Genomic DNA, 16,905 nt, shown 5'->3' with positions numbered 1-16,905 from the left:
CTTTTGTTTTTGGTCATTGTACTTCTGGGTAGCAGATTCTTCTCCATGGGACAGGTTTCTAAGCTGTGTCACCCACAGGTCTACAATTTGATTTTACTTACTGTAGTTGGTACACAATTCTTTGTTTTCAGCCACTTGTGCCATTCCCTCCAGCAAGTTCCAGGTCTGAGTTCCTATGATAGATTTCCACCATGGTCTTTATAGCCCTAGCTTCTGGCTCACCACTCTCCACCTTCTGTGATACCGTGCTGAGGCTGCACCATTGTTTGTACCACCTTTCTTCCATTTCCGGTTGGAGTAGGTAACAGGGTTAGGACAAAACAAGGAGTCCTAAATAACTAGGTTGTTAGTGGTGCTGATCTTGCTGGAACCTGTTGGCCATTATGTCTGAGGGCCACACAGACCTACTTTGACCCATATGATGCCAAAGCCAGTATTATTTTTCTCTGTGGGACCAGTGCAATGCAATGAGCTCAGTGAGTTTGCTTCCAGCTCAGTGCATGCACAGCTCACTGTTGTCCCTGCAGTCTTAAATTCTTTGCCACACTGTAAGAAATGGTGACTGATATGCCACTACTAGAGTTCTTGATCTGCTGGTGATCTGGTTTGAGGACTACCTGGAACTGCTTTGGGTGGAACCTGTAGGATGCAGTTGCAGTCCTAAGCCAGAAATGAGTTCACTCCCAGCTCAGTACATGCACAGTCCTATCCCATAGCCTTTGCCTTCCTACACAAAATGGTGCCCAATTTGACTATAGAGGACTGGACTGGGCCATGAAATCCACCCTGTTCCCACACTGCCCATCTGAGACTTGCTGCTCTGTCTGTGCTCCTGGTCAAATCAAACCGACCAGCAGGACAGACAGTCCTTTGTCTGGGTTCACCACTTGAGGTCCTGGTGAAAAACCCTTCCCACCTTGTTGCTGGTGGAGTTCTGGCTGCTGGTGCAATTCAGATCTCTGCTTGCTGAAAGCCACTGGGGTATCAGTCACTGCAACACCGCACCATTTTGAGTGCTACTTTTCTGTGTCTGTCAGTCTCCAGGTACCCCTCTGTTGTTGTTCTGTCCTCTCCTATTTCCTGGAATGTGTCCTCTCTGCTTCACACTAGCTAAGACTTCTCTGTCTATTTAGACATGTCCTTACCCTATTCCACCATCTTGATTCTCAACCTTTATCCTTCTATAGGAAGTTTGATTACACAATTGGAAATCATTAAAATCCGTTTGCACTGAAATAACTAAATAAATATTTTTCACTGCAAAGTCAAGTACTGGCTTGGGGAACAGTTTTCAAAGTCCACTGACAAATGTACTAGTCACTTTTTGATTTTAAGTAATTGATTCATTTTGAACCTGACTTAAAAGACAGTCTCATCTAATAATAATCACTGTGGAAGCAAATATTCTGAAACAGTGATTTAAGAGGATACAATGTAAAAATTTCTGAAATTATATTTGGTAATACAAAAAGTACTTGAAATCAGGCTTAATTGTGTATAATTATAGGTAATTTATAAGGAATCACATAATAAATGTGACTTTAATCAAGAATATCCAAAAATACTATTATATGCTGAACCTGAGTGTCAACAGAAATAGTAATAATGTACAGGTGACTTGAGAGAGAGCAGATGATTGAAATACCTGTCTACAGAACACCACAAATAGCAGAAGATAATCAGGACAAAATCTGGTTGTCTTTGCATTAGCAGTAAGAAAAATCTTTCTTCCTGTGACTGCTATTTCTTCTTAAAAATAAAGATGGCACCAAAAAATATTAACTTGGGTTTCATAAAAACTTAAATGCTTGCTGAAATCATCATATCCAGAAGATAAAATGACAAACTATCATCTTGTGGGTATTATTTGCAAACCATATATCTGACTAATACCTTAAATTTTAACTAAGCCCCAAAAACTAAAGGCAAGGATTTAGAGAATATGGCAAGGACAGAGAGGTCATTTAGCTAAAGATGAAACAAAGCCTGCAGCAATGAACCAATTGAAAGACATTTAACATCATTAGGTATCACATAATCAGCCTAATGAGTTACTATTATTAGAAAAATAGCAAAAATGAAAAACGGTAAACAGCTCAGTAAATATGGGGAGAAACTAGATCATTCAGGCATTTCTACTAGAAACGTAAAGCGGTACAGCCACTTTGTTAAAAAGAAATTTTTGAAAAAATAAAAATGAAACCACTGCATGCCTCAGCAATTACTTTCTGAGCAGATATGCCTGTAAAATAAAGACTAAGAGTGCTTATACAAACCTATGTACAAAAAGCAATAGCCCTCACTGATATTGACAAAACCCAGCGATTATCCAGAAGTCATTCAGTGACTGAGTGCTCAAACCCATGTAGTTCTCCCACACCGTGCATTCCTACTCACCAGAACAAGATAACTTATTATTGATACACATAACTTAGATAAAGCTCAAGGGCTTTATGTCGAGTGAGAGAAATCAACCCCAAAGGGTACACATTTTTCATGCTTGAAATGAGAAAAAATGCCAAATCAGGAAAACAGTCGAGTGGTTTTTAGGAGGTAATGGCCCACCCCAGAGAGAAAAAATGCAAATCAGAAGGCATACCTTGGAATAATCATATCTGAAAAAGACCCAAAAAATAAAAAGACTTGGTGGTTCTCCCTGCCTTACTGAGTTTGGGTTACTTGCAGACAGGGAGGCTGGGAAGTTGAAGGTCAAATTTTGTGTCTAGTGAGGGCCTGTTTCCTGATTCACATATGGGACCCTTTTGCTGTATGGAAAATGCAAGGCAGCTTTCTGGGGTCTCTTAGAACACTAATCCCATTCATAAAGGTTGAGACCTAACTACCTCCCAAAAACCCTGTCTCCTAGTACTTTCACCTTGGGAGTTGGCATTGTTGTCAACACTCAAATTTTGAAGTGCCAAGTACATTCAGATTATAACATTTACTGAAATCTAACATTGATAAGTAAAGATAAGAAATGTAAGAAATAAATAATGATATTTCATTTTCCTGGAATGACATAATTGGACAAATGCTAATTCTCTCAAATGTTAGAACTTTAGCAAGAGTTTTAAAGCTGTAAAAACAGGGAAGTGTGGTGCTCAATCTGTACGATTAATAAACAAGGGGAACATGGGCTGCTCAGATGGGCAGCACAGGTGAAATTCTTTGTTTCAGGTTTGCATTATATGGCATGAAAACTAAGAGGTTTGGTTTTCCAATTTCAGATTTAGTTATTCAAGGCTGTAGTACATACTAATTATGTGACCTAGGAAAGCTATTTTTTAGCAATTCTAAACTTTTAGGTTTCTTGAAAGTAAATTAAATAAAGATGCTGATAGGTGTCTGGAGAGTAGTAATGCATGATAGTGCAAGTTCAGCATTGGTTCCACCAAAGGTTATTATTTATTAAATAGTAAATCTTTTTACTTTGCTACTGTTTGCAGAAGAAAGCTGGAAAGTATGCTTCTATTCACTATTAGAATTTCTTCAACTTTTCATACACCGGGTTGGCTGGCACCCAGAATCATTAAACTCCAGTCACTTGTCTCCTAGGCTGATGGTGTGCTTGGATGAATGCAACGTGACTTTTAAGTGCCAATGTGGCACCACAAAGTGAGATTAGCAAAGGTGTACAGAAAAGAGATTACACTGGGCATGTGGTGTTCATAAAGTACTCAAGAAAACCAAACTCAACAGGGTTAAAAATCTTAGCTGCTTCATGGCTCAAAGGGGATTTCATCCTTGCATGTTTGCAATTGTATAGCAGCAGAATTATGCTTTGAAACTGATATTTATTTTTCAAAGGCACACAATCCATGTGTTTGTTGAAAATTTTATCAGAGATTTTTAATTTTTATTTTCTTAAGTTTTATTAACACAGTGAGAACAGAACTCCTCTTGGCTTCTAAAGATTGTAAACTGGATGGAGATAACGAAAATAAATATTGACTCCTCAATTTTAGGATGTACAGCACTGACAAACTAACTCTGGCCGGAGGCAGGAGCTGGCCTGAGGCAGAGTGAATCGTAACCACATCAAGTCCATTGGTGAAGTCTGTGCCCTGATCATCCCTACAGCTTTTCAGCACAGTGCATGCTGTAAAATAAGCCACACCTCACAGAACAAGAGGGTATGAGTTGGACAACACAAAAACATTCAGCCTGTATATTAGCCACATGCTGCAATGGTGATGTTAATAAAATCAGAGAGGATGTCTCATAGGCAGGTTGGATGATATCCTGAATTATATGATGTAGGCTTAATATAGCATTGGCCCTATCTCAAAGCATTTTCAAAGAAATATATTCCATCAAGCTTTAGGCAATGTGAGCGGTAATAGTCATAGCTGAACCGCAAGCAATGGTGAGCTGTAGCACTTCTGCATCCTTTTAAAAAGATTCCCAATGGAAGAAATGATAATTACTCAGAAAAACCACAGGCCTGAATAATATTATCTCATTGCCAAAGAGGTCAAACTGCCATGGGCTCTGCTTTGTATTTAGTTAATGCTGTTTTTACTACTCAATAAGAGAGAGATACTAATTGGAACTTTGTAAGACATGATTTGTGCTAGATTAATATTGGAATTAAGCAGTGGAAATTTGCACCTTGGAATGTCCACACCAAATATCATGGTGCCTGAAATCAATACCTGGCTACTCCATTTCCGATCAAACTCCCTGCAATTGCATATATCGCTAAGGGTTTTCCGGCTAGTGCTTCGGTTCCTGTCATCTACATGGGAGACCTGGTCGGAGCTCTGGGCTCTTGGCCCAGACCTGGCCCAGCTCTGCTTGCTGTAAACACCTGAGGAGAGAATCAGCAAATGGAAGATCTCCGTCTCTATTCCTCTGACTTTATGCACTTCTCTGTGTTTCAAATAAAATGAAAATCAAGCAAATATTTTTACCATGGCAGTTGATGTATTTGGAATTTACTATTATATAAACAAAATAATCCAAAATATATTGTATAGTTCATGGTGTTAAAGATGAGGTAATTTTTCCAACAATAGTGTTATTTCTCAAGTAAAGATAGCACAGATGCATGTTAAAGATTTTGAATTTTTGTAGTTGCTATATTAATTACTGTGGGTATAATCACTCACTTATATGTATCATACAGGTGTAATATTCTATAGTGAATGCTTCAAGATTAAATACAAAAGAATCAAATACAAAGGAAGAAGGGTTAAGCTTCTGACTCTGATGGAGTAACATATGTGAGGTAACTTTCTTTAGGAAAGATTAGAAAAGTTGGGTAAAAAGAAAATAATGAGTAAAAATAACTTCCTGTCTGAAGAGTAGCTACAAAAATGAACTAAGATGGAAGGAGGCAAATTCCAGATTAAAAAAAACAAACAAACAAGCAAACAGAAACAAACCCGCAGTATCGGGTTCAGATTCCTCAAGGCCTATTTGTTCTCCAAATTTTTCCAAGGTTATTTGCCAGAACGCAAGTTGCCCATGTGCTCCCATGAGAAATGAGACACATGGAAGTGAGGACCACACGCAACTCTTCTCTACTTCCAAGACATGTAAGGCTAAAATCATAAGACTCTTGGGAAAACAAGTAAGACACCTGATAAAAAGCAACTAAAATTAGAAGAGGGTCATGAAAATTCATCATTCTAGAATCTGCAAGAATCTGCACTTTTATGTAGCGGATAAATAATCAGGGTCCATGGTTCCTCAAATATAGGATCAGGATAAAACCACAAGTTCATACAGCCTTGCTAAATCTGAAAACTCACTAAAACATGCACTAATTCTAAATCCCACCCAGAGCCATGGTGACACTAGGAGCATTTGGAGACAGCTTATGGCATATCTAAAATTATAAAAATCATTTTAAAAAAAACCTACTGAAGTAAAAAATAGAACAATACTGTTTTTTGGAAGATTTATTTGTTTGAAAGTTGGAATCACAAAGAGAGAGTGAGAGCTTCCTTTAGCGGATTTACTTCCCGGGATGGCTGCAGTGGCTCAGCTAGGTCAGGCCAAAGCCTGGATGGAACTTCATCCAGGTGGCAGAGTTCAAGGACTTGCCTGTTTCTGCTGCTTGTCCCAGACCATGAGCAGAACGCTGGATCAGAGGTAAAACACTTAGAACATGAACCAGCCCCATATTGGATGCCAGCACCACAGGCAGTGACTTTATCTGTTTTGCCACAAGGCCCCAGTAATTTTGAGAAAAAAAAAAAATGGTATTTATTCTGATGAGGTTTTCTGTTTTTTTTTTTTCTTTCCAACTACTTGTTTATTGGTATATAATACTTTTTTTTTTAAGACAAATATATCTTCCTGCTAATTTATTTTAAACTTCCTCATGGTTAGAAATAAACACAAAAATATCTCATGATAAATGGAGATAAATTTTGTTTTCTGATTGGTGTCACAGTTATATTTTCAACAGTTTCCACTCAATAGTAAGTGTATCAGAACAATGAAATGAAGGTATTTATTTATGAATTAAAATTATGTTAAATGAAATATTCTCTTTGAATAACAGCATAAATCATATACGTTAAGTAATTTGCTATTTCCAACAAAATCTTTGAAAAATATTCATGTAACATTATTTGTATTTTGTTTTTCCTTAGGCCTATAGTGAACACTCATTTTAGCACATAGCACTGAGTTGTCTAGAAGGCCCAGTGCCAACAATATCATGACTTTGCTGTCAAAATGGAACAACATACTGTTCTCGAGATTCATGACACCTTCCCTGGATATCCAAAACAATGTAATAATCTGAAGTCTCTTTCCTTCAAATCCTGTTAAGTCTTTTCTCATATAATCTTTTCTCTTTAAGGTTTTAGAAAAACACTCTCATCTCTCGCCTCAAAGAGACAGAAGCACCTGAGAAGGCACTGTCATTAGCGATAGCAGTTGTCCTCACATCTTACCATGAGAACATGATCTTGCCGTAATGTCTAAATGTGCATCATACTCACCAGGTGCATTTGAAATTATCCTGGGGTGACTGAGGTGGTTTAGAATGTGAATTTTATGAAGGAATTCTTGTAAGTCCTAAGCCTTCATTTCCTGATAGAATGGGTCCTTCTGGGCCAGGACCAACTAAACAACTTAAACTTGCCTCTGCAGGCAGGAGACTGATGCTCCATAAGCAGTAGATACTGAGTGTTTTATCAGCAATGGATGTTATTATTCAGAAAGCTCTGTGATCTGGCACTTTCTTCAATACTTAAGTATCCATTTCATTGTAACTAAGATTATTAAATTTGGTGGATTCTGGACACTTCTAAAATCAATTGAATTCCAACAAACCTTATGAGCATATATCCTTCTCCTTCAATATTTGGTAACTATGCATTGATGATTTAAGATTTTGATTTGGATGTTAAGACCAGCAACATGGTAGCTCACCTTTCAAAAAGCAAATAAACATATCTGCAGTCCTGGTGACGACCTGACCCAGTACCCACTGGTTCGAATATTTGGGGAGTGAGCTCGTGAATGGAATATTTCTCTTTTGATAATCTGTCACTCTCTCTGACTTTGCATAAATTAAAAATCAGTTAGTATTTTAAAATTATTTATTTTATTTTTATTGGAAAGTCAGATTTACCGAGATAAGGAGATACAGAGAGAAAGATCTTCCATCTAGTCTGAAGCCATGAGCCAGGAGCTTCTTCTAGGTCTCCCACACAGGCTCAGGGTCCCAACGTTTGGGGCCATCCTCGACTACTTTCCCAGGGAGCTGGAAAGGAAGTGGAACATCTAGGATGTGAACCAGCACCCATATGGGAACCCAGTGCATGCAAGGCAAAGACTTAGCTGTTAGGATACGGCACTGGGACCAGTTCAGTTTTACAAAAGAAAATACTTAAGTACATTTACAAGTTAGAATTTAAATGTTCATCTAAATATTCCTTTGCTAAGTATGCTGACTTTTAAAACAGTTTTTATTTGAGTTAAAATTCTTCATCTTTTCATATGCTGGAAAAATATTCCTCATTAAGTGGTACTACAATGGATTGGTTTTTTTCAGTAAGCCTCTTTTATCCATGAAAGGGCCAAATTATTTCCTGTTTACCTTATTCTAAGAACATGTTACAGTGTTAGATGAAAATGTGCCATTCATCTCTCCAAGTTGCTAGAATCATATAAATCAAAATGTTAAGCCGTGAGGTTAAAATGCACCAGATAAGTGAATAAGTCTTTAGTCTCTGTCAACATTTTCTTTCTGTAGAACAAACATACACACACACACTCATATCCATAGATGTTGTTCCTCATAGTAGAGGATAACAGAGCCTCCTGATAAGCCCTCTGAGTATCTTGCATGATGATTTTCAGAAAACAAACAAAGAAATTAACCAAGATTGGGCAGCCCTCAGAATGTAGATCACAAATAATTTTTCAAAAAACTAGGGTAGCTGGCCCATTCTCTTTTGTGTTCCCAGGATTTAAAACCAAGATAAAGATGGCCTATTTTTTGATTATTACATTTCCAGTTACGGGCAGAGGAGGAAGTGGTAAAGACGAACAATAAAATATTGAGAATTTCTCGATGGCTGTGAAGTGGATGCTAACGACTCCTGTCCTTTAAGGTCTCTGGGTAGAGGGATGGAGTATTGAGGAAGCACTATTTATACTAAATTGATTGAAGAGAAATAGGAAGAGAAGAAGAGACAAATTACACAGAGGAAATGAGCTCCTATTCACTGGCCTTATTCCTCAGATGGGAATGCTGCTAGTATCTTAACTGCCAGGCTAAACATCCTCTCTGAGAAACGCAATGTCTTTAATAGCATGAATAATGATCTTTAAATTTAACATGTATTTACACATGGAAAACTTAAATCTGAAATTTAGGAGAACTAGTAATGTACGGAGTATGCATCTGTAGTTTTCAAACATGAGTTAATATTGTTTAGATTTCTTTTGTTTGTTTTGAATCCCAAGTATAGACTGACTCAATATATTTTATTTTATTTATTTAATGAATTCTCCATTTTCATAAGAAAAGATCAGAAGAAAATGAAACAATAAAATATTTGTAAACCTAATTTAAAGTACTGGGATATAATATTGTTTGACCCCTTTTTTAAATATTGCAACAGGAAAACATTTCTTTTTTTTAAGAGTTATTTATTTATTTTGGAAAGTCAGATATGCAGAGAGCAGGAGAGACAGAGAGGAAGATCTTCCATTCACTGGTTCACGTCCAAAGTGACCACAAAAGCTGGAGCTGAGCCAATCCAGGAGCTAGGGGCTTTTTCGGGGTCTCCCACACCGGTGCAAGATCCCAAGGCTTTGAGATGTCCTCAACTGCTTTCCCAGACCACAAGCAGGGAGCTGGATGGGAGGCAGGGCTGTCAGAATTAACACTTGCACCTATATGGGATCCTGGCACGTTCAAGGTGAGGACTTTAGCTGCTACACTATTGGACTGAGCCCAGGAAAATATTTCTTATTCCTCTGTCTCTCTGGACAGCATCAAGCACAGTGCTTATTTTGTACTAAATAAACCTTCAATAAAGTGTGTGAAAAGGTTAGTATGAATATGTGTTGATGTATTTACGAAGGTACTTCAAAAATTTCTTGGGGAACTGGTGCCATGGCCTGGTAGGCTAAACTTCCACAGAGGCATTGGTGTCTCATATGGGCTCCAGTTCATGCCCTGGTTGCTCTGCTTCTGATCCAGACCACTGCTTGTACCTTGGGAAAGCAGTGGAGGATGGCTCAAATTTTAGGCCATTGCACTCACTGGGAAGACCCAGAAGAAGCTCTTGGCTTCTGGTTTGGGATCAGCTCAGCTCCAGCTGTTGCAGCCATTTGAGGACTGAACTAGTAGATGAGTCTATTCTATCTCTCTCCTCCCGCTACCTCTGCTTTTCTACTAAAAATAAGTGAATACAGATTAATAAAGCCTTCTTGGAAAAATAGAATGTAAAGTTAAACTTGTTCTGAAGCAAAAACAATTGTAAATCTTTGCATATGAAGGTGTCTTCAAAAAGTATATGAAAACATAAATTTATGAGTAAAGTGTATGTAAAGTATGCATACATTAATTCCTATAAATTTCACACCAAAGCAAATGCATTTTAATGGTATTTTCTGTGAATATTTTGAATTTCCCTAATATATGCTGGACTGTGGATGAAATCGAAAGCTCCCAAAGTACACTATCCTACCAGAGTTCATTCATCTAAAATGTCTTTATGGGTATGACAAGCTTGTATCCAAAAATGCTTATGCTGTCACAAAAGGTGAAGCTGATGTACACAAAGCAACACACATTCTTCCTAATGTGCTCCTGCCCCTCTGTTGACCTTGGGCATTTCTACTTGACTTCTCCCCTGAACGATCAGTGTATTTAAATAAAGGGAGTAAGTATGATTTTGACAATGGGTCATTCAATCATCTACCCATTCAGTTACTCCACTCATCCATTCAGAAAGCATATTCTGAGCACCAATTAGAATAATTCAGAGAAAATGAAAATTGCAGTAAAGTGTGCTATAAATTATATGGAAAGGCACCAAGTTGTACAGTTGCATTATTTTTGTTATCTTTCAGTGATGAAATGCAGCATCTAGGCAATTTTCATAAAGACTGGTTTGTAAAAATTCTATCCTAAGACGAATGAAATGACTTCTAAACATCACTCCCACAATGGGGCACTACATAATGTTAACTTTTTGAAATGAACTCTTAATTTAATTTACCAAATGCCATCACATCAAAGATGTCTCCAGCTCTGGTAAGTAGATATTCATGAGAAATATTTGTATCTGTCCTCTTTCAACTTGAACCATTCCTTTCATAGTTTAATACTCCAAAGGAAAGACCTCCTTCCTTAAAAAAAACAGACACATTGTAATTTAAGTTTTATAGCCTTTTAAGTTTTAGTTATATACATCCTGTGAAGATAAGTGTATTGACTAGCTGGCTGACTCACAGTTATTTCTACTTGATAGTGTCAGATACATGATTTTTGTAACACAGAAAGTAACAATTTTGCCAATATGCCACATAGGTGCAGCACTATTATAACTGGTTTGTTAGAAAAAAAGATTTGATGAAAAATCAGACAAGCGAGATATAGCTATGAAATTGTGCTTAATGATGGACCCTAATATTGATGGCAATCTAATCATGTTAGACCCTTTAGAAATTTTTGAACATCCTGTGTGTTTCTTAAAGGTATTTACTGTCTAGATCCAGAGACAGGCCTCTACCCAACTGTGAGGCAGAATAAATTCAGGGCTTTGCTTGCATTTATACATGGGACATCTGTAGAAAACGTCCAAAGACAGTCGCATTGGCTTCAGCTAGACACTAACTCGGCTCTAGTGCTTAGAGAACATTTTGACAGGAAGCAAGAAGCTATTTTAGACAGAGAGAGCTTTGCCAGAAAATTTAACAAAAATGAAGTGCAGACCAGCATGTCATCCATCTATTTATTCAATTATTCATTTACTGATATTCAATGTGTATCTACTGGATTAATACTACTTTTGTGCTATTTTTGTAATGGTATTATGTATATTCAAAGAAATTGTCACGTTAGCTTCAATATAAATAATTTTGAACATAATTATATCAGTTCAAGTGCATGTCTGTGTGTTTAAAATACCGTGATAAATTTGTGAAATTTTACCCACAACTAAGGCAGGTCTTCTGGCATATATGAATGAGAGTTCCTCTCAATAAATACCAAAGAGTATTGCTATTATTAGCAATTAATTATTCAGCTAAAAGTTAATCACTTGGCTAGAAATTGTATGTAACCTTGATAAGACATAATTTAAATCTAATGTTAAGATGGCTACTTTTTAAAGAAAAAAAGACATTTTTATCAATAGTCTACAGATTAGAAATTATTATTTCTTAAAGAACAACTTGTGACCTTGAATAATTTTATCGGTAAAAACATGTACCCGTTCTCTATGTAGTGCATTTCTACTTAAGAAGAGGGCATATATTATTTTAAGAATCTATTTAAAGTGAATAGTTTATTTCCACTGTACTGCAAAGTTTTAAATTTCATATTCTATATTCATGAGATGAATAGTTGTTTAAATTCCAAAGTGTCAATATATATCAAATAAAATCTTTAGAATACACTGAATTTATGAATATCCTTGCAAATTAGGCTTATTTTAGAAACTAAAGTAATTAAATAAATGATTGTAGTCTTTAAAATCAGATGGACATGAGTTCAAATTCTGGCTGATCCCAAGCAGGCTTCTTATTTGGGGAATGTTAGTCTTTCCCAGGTTGCTATATTATAATATTTCTGTCTCAAGGTAGAAGTAAAGATAAAAGTTTTTCCATTTCTTATGTTTCTAGCATAAGGTCTGCTGTATATTACACACCTGTAGATATTGGTCCCCTTACTTTTTAAAAGAATATATATAGAGAGAAGAAGAGACAGAGAGAAAGATCTTCCATTCACTGGTTCACTCCCCAAGTGGCCTCAATGGCCAGAAATAAGCTGATCTGAAGGTAGGAGCCACAAGCTTCCTCCAGGTCTCTCATGCAGGTACAGGGTCCCAAAGCTTTTGGCTGTCCCAGCCCACAAGCAGGGAGCTGTAAGGGACGTGGAACAGTTGGGATACAAACCAGTGCCCATATGGAATCCTGGCGCATGCAAAGCACAGATTTAGCCACTAGGCTGCCGTACCTGACTGGCCCCCTTACTTTTTTTCCCTTTATTTTTCACAATGGTTCTTGCTTTCTGTCTTGAATAAATATCATTTTTAATGGAGTTTGTCCAAAGAAATTACTTATGAAAACTTTATCAACATAACTAGAAATCTAATTGCAAAATTCAGGAAGCACATAATGCATATCTGATTCATTTCACTGTGCTTATCTCAAAACAAAATACTATTGTGCTCGATTGTGTTACAAGGCATTTAAAAAATGTTTGAGTTAACTTTCTAATCTCATGTTCAAAATTGTGTCCATGTGTCATCTGTTCTTTCTCAAGAATTCATTCTTCTGTGATATTGAACTTTTAAAAATGTCAAAGCTTTAATTTCTATCAATGGGATAGCAGTGACAATTTAGCAATACTAGTAGATTGAGTACTGACAAGATTATCCTATACTGTTTAAGTTAAATTGAACATTCAGAAATCGATCTGGATTTTTTAAGAGTTGCTCAGACTGGCGGTGTATTTTCAATGCATATATCTTTAATTTTAGTCTTTCAAATGAGTCATTTACCTGATGGTATTTTTTTCCACCACAGTTATTTTTGGTAGTATTAATAATCTGAGATAAGAGCTACATTTGTTCAAATTCTCTTCAAATAGACACAGTTGTGATATTATGCTTCTGATCAAACTACTCTCAACTCTTAAAATATTAAGGTCTCAATGAATCTGAAAGGATTTGAGATTAAAAAATATATATACAAAAAAAACAGTTGTACAGTACAGCAACTCTAACAAAGCAGTAAGGATTCATTAAAGTTGTTTTGAATTGAATTGTTTCTTTGGGGGCAGGGTGCAAATAAATTAGTTTCGCACTGAAGATTTTATTTTAAGTTGTCTATTCTTAAAGAGAAGCAAATATTCATGACGGGTTTTCTACAGGTGTTGAAGTCAATAACACTTGTTTCAATTAAGCACAGAAAGTACAGTTTGAAAAGTCAAGATGTGCATTGCAATCTGGCCTTTAAAAATGTTTGGCAATAATGATTTTGAAATAAAGAAAAGTAATGTTTACTATATTTCTCCTCACCCAGCTGGATTTCAAAGATATAAAAATTGAATTTTCATTTAAAAATTGACTCTGCAGTTTTACATTCCTAGCTCCTGGTTTATATTTCTCATTTATCTATCCTTGAAAGTAGGGTTTTTGTTTTGTTTAGTGCATAAAAGACAAATTATTATTCTTCAACAGAAACTGAGTCATATACATATTATAGTATATTGATAACACTGGGCTGAAATGACCAGTGTTGGCTACTTTCAGTTGGCTATCATACTTTTTTTAAGTAATGCTGTACATTGTCTCTATCTTTCAGCTATGGCTCAAGAACAGTAGCTTTTAAGAGTTAATTTTTTTTTCCAAATAGTGATGGAGTTGGTATCAGTCATTTCAAACATTCAACCATTAGATTGCTCATCTAACTTTCAGATTCTTTTTAGGTTCAAATGACGTAATTGTTTATAAAACACAAATTGTTATTGCTTTACAGATTCATTTAGCTTCGGATTCATGACTGACTATTTAACCAGTTAACCTTTTAGTCCTTCACATGACTGTACCTCTCCATGGAGTGTAAGTGAAAAAGTTTAAAATGTGTAAATGAACAAGACATTCAAATTTCCCTAAAGGAAAAAGAATCACAGTGTTACTTCTGTTCTTTACTATTTGTGTAAATTTCAAGTTGATGACATTGTCTCCGAAGTTATTTGGTCTTGTTTCCATTTTAATAACTCAAATGACAATAAAATTCATTTAGGATTTTAGTTCTGTTATAGTCTCCTCAAGCTATTTTTATACTGACTTTCTGGAAATAAGCATGATAAAAATGGAACAATATAAAAATTACAAAATAGCAAAGCTCTCATCCATGAAAAAGATCCGTAAGCAAGTAGACTGAAATTTCTCTCATGTATTTAAAAGAGTTTTAGAAACATCGTCAACATTAGACAGGCTTTATAAAGAAGTATGCTCCTTGTATCAGCCTAGTTTAAACACTTCATGATCTCATGAATATTCCTTCAACTTGCCATTGAAAAGAAGAGCTTCTCTAAATCTACAATGGCAAACTTTGGTCTGTATTTGTCCGTATATTTTCGCTTAGAACTCTTATTCAACTCTTGCACACCGATTAGTGTGTGCACTTCTTCACTTAACGATTGCTTAGACCTTCCTGTGTTACAGGGTGTTGGGATCGCAATATCAGCTCTGTGAAGGCAGCCCCTTCTGCTACTGTGTTTAATACAGACACGAAACGCCAGTGCTTCCTTCCCATCTGAGCTACCTTTGCTAATCAAATACATTGCATAAACTACTGGGAGAAAATCAATGTAGCTTCTACTGCTTTGCATTAGCAACTGTGTTAATTCACATGCCGAGTCTTAAGCACTTCTATAACAATGCTGTTCTGAATTATGATTTTAATTCTTCCGAGTATCTAATATAATAACTACTGTTTCCAACTTTTTCCCTTTTAAATACTTATTAAAAGGTGGTGTGGCCAGCCTACTGTCCAGCTGAGTAGGAGATACTCCAAGTCTTATTTCAAGCAGCAAACATAACCCAGTAATGAACAGCTCAAGGTTTTAACATAGCTACCCACTTTTACTGTCTAGAGAAACAAAATCAGCAACCTTTTTTTCGGAAGGACTTGGTAATACCCTCTGGGCGGTTGATTACTGTGTAGGCAAGCTGGGGCTTATCTGAGCCTGAGAGCTTGTTTTTGTTTTTTTTTTTTCTTTCAGTTCCACAAGTCTGTACTAAATTTCTTTCTAATGAAACCAAAGCTTGTGTCTACCTCCTTCCACTACTGTGGCTTGGTGCTTAACCCTGAAACAACTTGCTGTGTTTTATAGGTGTGAGATTCAGCTGCGAAGGGCCTCACAAAACGCCATGTGAACAGGGACACACCACAGTTGGTATTCCGGGGTGAATGCAGGCGCAACAGCTCCTTGCTGCCCCTTTTCAGCTCTCCCCAGCCTTGGGTCCTCCCCACTGTCCTCCTCTCCAGAGTCACAAAAGACAGCTCAGTTCCTCGGGGCTGGAACAACAAGTTGTGCAAAGGAGACCTCGGGGATGTCACCAAGTAGCAAGAAGGGTCATTGGCTCAACTGCAGTCTGGATTGTCAGGCGAACTCGGAATCACTAGACTGGCTCCAGCAACACGGATCAAACTGTTTCCACTTCATGACAGGCAATGAAAATGACGCAGAGTCTAATTCATCGATAGGATATCGATCACCCCCTTCCGTTCCTCCCGCTGAGACGCCGGAGAGCCAAGGGCTCACTTAGACGCGCCCACAGGCCACCACAGTCTCCATTTTTCCCAAATGCATAAGATGCTAAAAACAACCACATTTCCAGCCCCTCGGCCCCACGGCGTGGCTGCAACTGCTTTGTTTACCATATAAGTCACACCAAGGGCTCACTCCCCGCGCTCCGCCGGCTTCTGAAGCCGGACGGGGCCACTCAGAAGCTTCCCGCTTTCCGCTCTTCTCTGCCCGGGTCAACCACGGACAGCTACTTCACCCATCTTTTCCCTGAGCCTTTGAAGAGAAAACAAACCACCCCAGCCTTTTTCTGAACTCATCACCACCTCACCCCAAACCCTGGGATGTCCGCCTCCCGAGAGGGAGGCGGCTTCTCAGGCAGCCTAAGAAACTTAGCCAAAATCCCAGAACAGGAGGCTAGGGGCAGCTCCTGTCCCAAGGAGCTGGAAGGAGACACACTTCCTTTACCTGCGAAGTTGCAGCCTGATGGCTGAAGTGACAGAATCCAGAAGAACCGCGGCTCGGATGCCGCGCTGTGTGAGAGCACGCCCGGCCAATGGCGCGATGGGATTCCCTTAGCCGCTGCCGAGTTTTGGAGCATTCCACGGAAAACGCACGAAGCTGGAGCCCACGCAGCTGGCACCGAACTGGGCGGAGTGAGGATGCTCAGCGAGTGGAGCCATAGGAGGCGGGGGAGGGGCGGGCCGGGAAGGGGAGGTGAGCGCCTGGAAAGGAGAACCTCGCCCACCCCTGCCCCCCACCGGGCCCTCTGGATAAAGTTGGAGTTCCCACGGCTGAGCCCGGAGGAAGGCACCCCGCCCTTGGGACCCAGCGGTTGCACGCCTCGGGGTCCTCACAGATCGCGTTTGCAAGAGATAACCCGGGAAGATGCGCGACCCACGCACGGCTCTGCGCTGCAGATGAGCAGACTCGCCCGCCGG

The 16,905-nt window shown here is 38.2% G+C and overlaps 1 protein-coding gene across 1 annotated transcript in view; it reads right to left on the bottom strand.

Moving 5' to 3' along the window:
• TRPC4 (transient receptor potential cation channel subfamily C member 4) overlaps positions 1 to 16,632 on the bottom strand; it is a 166,602-nt gene extending 149,970 nt beyond the window's left edge. The window contains exon 1 of the mRNA XM_040991063.1: positions 16,433 to 16,632. The gene's annotated coding sequence lies outside the window, so the exon portion shown is untranslated. The remainder of the gene's footprint in view (positions 1 to 16,432) is intronic.
• Between the last annotated feature and the right edge of the window lie 273 nt (positions 16,633 to 16,905).

This window comes from Ochotona curzoniae, unplaced genomic scaffold, assembly GCF_017591425.1.
Source record: "Ochotona curzoniae isolate NIBS_2020 unplaced genomic scaffold, NIBS_Ocur_1.0 contig_64, whole genome shotgun sequence".
Lineage (NCBI taxonomy): Eukaryota > Metazoa > Chordata > Mammalia > Lagomorpha > Ochotonidae > Ochotona > Ochotona curzoniae.
The sequence above is the reverse complement of the archived record's forward strand: the minus strand, read 5'-3'. Positions and strand labels throughout refer to the sequence as shown.